Source organism: Otolemur garnettii, unplaced genomic scaffold, assembly GCF_000181295.1.
Source record: "Otolemur garnettii isolate 467f Iridium unplaced genomic scaffold, OtoGar3 scaffold00021, whole genome shotgun sequence".
NCBI lineage: Eukaryota > Metazoa > Chordata > Mammalia > Primates > Galagidae > Otolemur > Otolemur garnettii.
Genome location: NW_003852416.1, coordinates 10995611 through 10999693, shown reverse-complemented (window position 1 = coordinate 10999693; position 4083 = coordinate 10995611).

The window sequence follows — 4083 nt, the reverse complement described above, 5'->3', positions numbered from 1 at the left end:
GCCTTAGCCGGTTGAGCTATAGGTGCCGAGCCCTGTGTGCCCCTTTTAATAAAAGGATTTGATGTGCAAAATTTGGAGCTAGTCAGAAGACAGCATTTGAGTACCAGGAAGGCCACACTCTTCCGTAACCTGTAATCCTGTTCACACACTTGACTAATTTACTGTATAAATTGTTGGATTCTTGCCCACTGCTTAGACCCCTTCCTGCCACCCCATCCCCCACCCCAGCACACACCTTTGTACTCTAACTGACACCCAGAAGCCACCAAAGGGAAGCTGGAGGCAGATCCTGAGGCATCTGTGCATTTCTCATACCTGGCTTCAGCAGCTGGGAGAAAATGCATTGCTTGAAAGGAACGAACCTCCCAGATAATGAAGCCTCAAATATATCACTGTGATAGCAAGGAGAAAAAAAACTATCTCCAGCCCACAAGGAAAGAACGAGGACTTGGAATCAGGAAGCATGGCTACTGGAGCCAGACCCTGGGGAGCCCCACTGCTCAGACCTGAGAGGGAAGCTGGCCCCGGAGGCAACGTGTGTGTATGTGAATGTAAGTGTGCCCTAGAGCTGCCAGGCTGCCAACCACCCCAAAACTAGCCCAGAATGACCTGCTTTCTACAGAAAGGCAGAGAAGGGAGATGATAGTTTATTGAGCGCTTATTATGTGCTGGCTGGAAGCCAGGTGTTTTGCATATGGTCTCATTTAAGATAAGCAAGAACCCTACTAGATGAGTATTGCCAGACCTGATTCACGGGTGAGAAAACGGAGGGGTTACCTATCCTGTCTGAGGTCACACAGCTAGAACCTGTGAATTTCAGAGTCAGGATTCCTAACTTGTGGTGGACTCCCAACCATGCTCTTTCCCTTAATACAATATGCTGTTTTCCAGAAAAGGAAATTCAAGAGATACATACTAAAAAGTTTGTATCTCCATGTCTTCACCCCTATTTGTTATTTGGAGCAGTTTCAAGTAATCTTTTTTTTTTTTTTTTTTGAGACAGAGTTTCACTTTGTTGCTCTGGGTAGAATGCTATGGTATCATAGCTCATAGCAACCTCCAACTCTTGGGCTCAAGTGATTCTCTTACCTCAGTTTTTCATTTTCAGTAGGGATGGGGGGGAGCGGGGTCTCACTCTTGCTCAGGCTAGTCTTGAACTCATGAGCTCAAGCAATCCACTGGCCTCAGCCTCCCACGTGCTAGGATTACAGGCATGAGCCACTGTGCTCAGCCCAAGTAATCTCATCCTAGAAGTCTGTTCAGTTTCCAAAGCTTTCTCTTCCAACATTACTGCATTTAGATTTGAAAGCTGACTTTCAAGTGAGATGCAGACAAACTAGTTTGTTAATAAATAATGTCAAACACGGCAATGAAGGAATTGGAGACAGTGTCAAAGAAGAAGAGTTGAGAAAAGTAGTGATGTTTGGCCTGGAGATAAAATTCAGTGAACTGTTTAACCAAAGTTGTACAGAGTAGTGTCTAGGAACTCAGGGGCTGGAATTTCATGACCCTGAGCTTGAGTTCTAGCTCTGTCACTTACTAGCTCTGTGGACATGGACAAATTACTTCATCTCTCTAAGTCTCCAATTTCTTATCCATCAATGGATATAGTAATTGTATCTGCCTTGTGAGTATAGTTTTGAAGAGTAAATGTGATGAAGAATCATTGCATAGGATGAGGTCAAAGACACAGTAAGTCTCCAATGAATGGTGGTTGTGATTATTAATTATAATAATTGCAGCAGAAGTGGGATTGGTACAGAAGAGGTTGTGGAGAGGATTCAAACTTCGGGGCCTTTGCACACACACCTCCCTCTGCCTCAGCCCTTTCCTTCTTCACCTTGCTCATTTAGGGACCTTTGGTGGGGGGACCTCATTCACAAGTCTCTTACTAAGGGAAGCCTTCTCAGATTTCACAATTCCATATTAAGTGCCCTTCTGGTGCCTTCCTATTCCATTTGAGTACTATCACAATGGGAATTAATGATGCCTGCAATTTCAATGATTGACTGAGACAGAGTCTCACTCAGTTGCCCTGGGGTTGAGCTCATAGCAACCTCAAACTCTTGGGCTTAAGCAATTCTCTCACATCAACTTCCCAAGTAGCCTGGACTACAGGCACCTGCTACAATGCCCGGCTATTTTTAGAAATGAGTTCTCACTTTTCCTCAGGCTTGTCTCCAACTCCTAAACTCAGGCAATCCACCTGCCGTGGTCTCCCAGAGTGCTAGGATTACAGGTATGAGCCACCACACCCAGCCTATTTATTTATTTGCAGCGTTTTTTTGGCCGGGGCTGGGTTTGAACCCACTACCTCCAGCATACGGGGCCGGCGCCCTACTCCTTTGAGCCACAGACACCACTCCTATTTATTTATTTTTTATAGAGACAGAGTCTCACTTCATTGCCCTCAACAGAGTACCACGACATCACATAGCTCACAGCAACCTCCAACTCCTGCGCTTAGGCGATTCTCTTGTCTCAGCCTTACAAGTAGCTGGAACTCCCGGTGCCCGCCACAATTCCCGGCTATGTTTTTTGTTGTTGCAGTTCGGCCTGGGTTTGAACCCGCCACCCTCAGTATATGGGGTTGCTGTCCTACCGACTGAGCCCCAGGCACCGCCCTATTTATTTTTTTGAGACTGAGTCTTTTTGTCCCCTTAGGTAGAATGCTATGGCATTACAGCTCACAGCAAATTCAAACTGCTAGGTTCAAGCAATCCTCTTGCCTCAGCCTCCCAAGTAGCTGGGACCACAGGTGCCTACCAAAATGCCTGGCTAATTTTTCTATTTTTAGTAGAGAAGGGATCTTGCTCTTGCTCAGGCTGGTCTTGAACTGAGCTCAAGCAATCCACCTTCCCCAGCCTAGAACACTAGGATTACAGGCATGAGCCACTGGGCCCGGCCCCATGCCTGTGATTTTCAAAAATCAGTTTTAGCCAGGCACAGTGGCTCACACCTGTAATCCCAACACTGTGGGAGGCTGAGGAGGGTAGATTGCTTGAGCTCAGGAGTTCAAGGCTTGTCTGAGCAAGAGCAAGACTCCGACTCATGATAAAAATGGAAACACCCAGCCGGGTGCCATGGTGAGCACTTGTAATACCAGTGGGCTTCGGAGGCTGAGGCAGCAGGATTCCCACAGCCGGAGTCTGAGGTTGCAGTGAGCTATAACTCCATTGCACTCTACTTAGGGCATAGGGTAGAATTCTGTCTCGACCAAAAAAAGAAAAAAAAAGAACAAGAAAAAAAATCAGCTTTATGGGCAGCACCTGTGGCTCAGTGGGTAGGGCACTGGCCCCATATACTGAGGGTGGTGGGTTTAAACCCCGCCCCGACCAAACTGGAACAAAAAATAGCCAGGTTTTGTGGCAGGCACCTGTAGTCCCAGCTACTGGGGAAGCTGAGGCAAGAGAATCACATAAGCCCAAGAGCTGGAGGTTGATGTGAGCTGTGATGGCACAGCACTCTACTGAGGGTGACAAAGTGAGACCCTGTCTCTAAAACAAAAACAAAAACAAAAAGCAAAATTAGCTTTATTTGCATTTTAGATCAATATGAGAAAAAAAGAAAAATCAGCTTTATTCAGGTATAATTTACATACAATTAAAAATGCACCCATTTCAAGTTCACAGTTAAATGCATTTTGACAAATACATATCTATGTATATACATCCACATAATTGCGTCTTAGCTTCTTTTGCTAAGAGCAAGTGTAGTACAGTCATGTCGTATAACACCACCACAACCAAGATATGGATTATTTTCTTTATCCTTATGCTCCTTTGCACTTATTTCCCTGCCTCCACCCCAGCCTATGACAATCACTGATGTTTTGCTTTGTTATAATTGTGCCTTTTCTAGAATTTGATATAAATGGCATCACATAGTGTGGGGGTTTTTGAATGTGGTATTTTGCTTCACATAATACATTGAGATTCACCCATGTTGTTACAAGCACTGATAATTCATTCCTTTGTATTGCTATAATACTCTTTCATGGTATGGATATCCCAACATGTGTTAATCCATTCACCTGGTGATGACCATTTCGGTTGTTTCTGTATTATCTATTTATTTTCTACT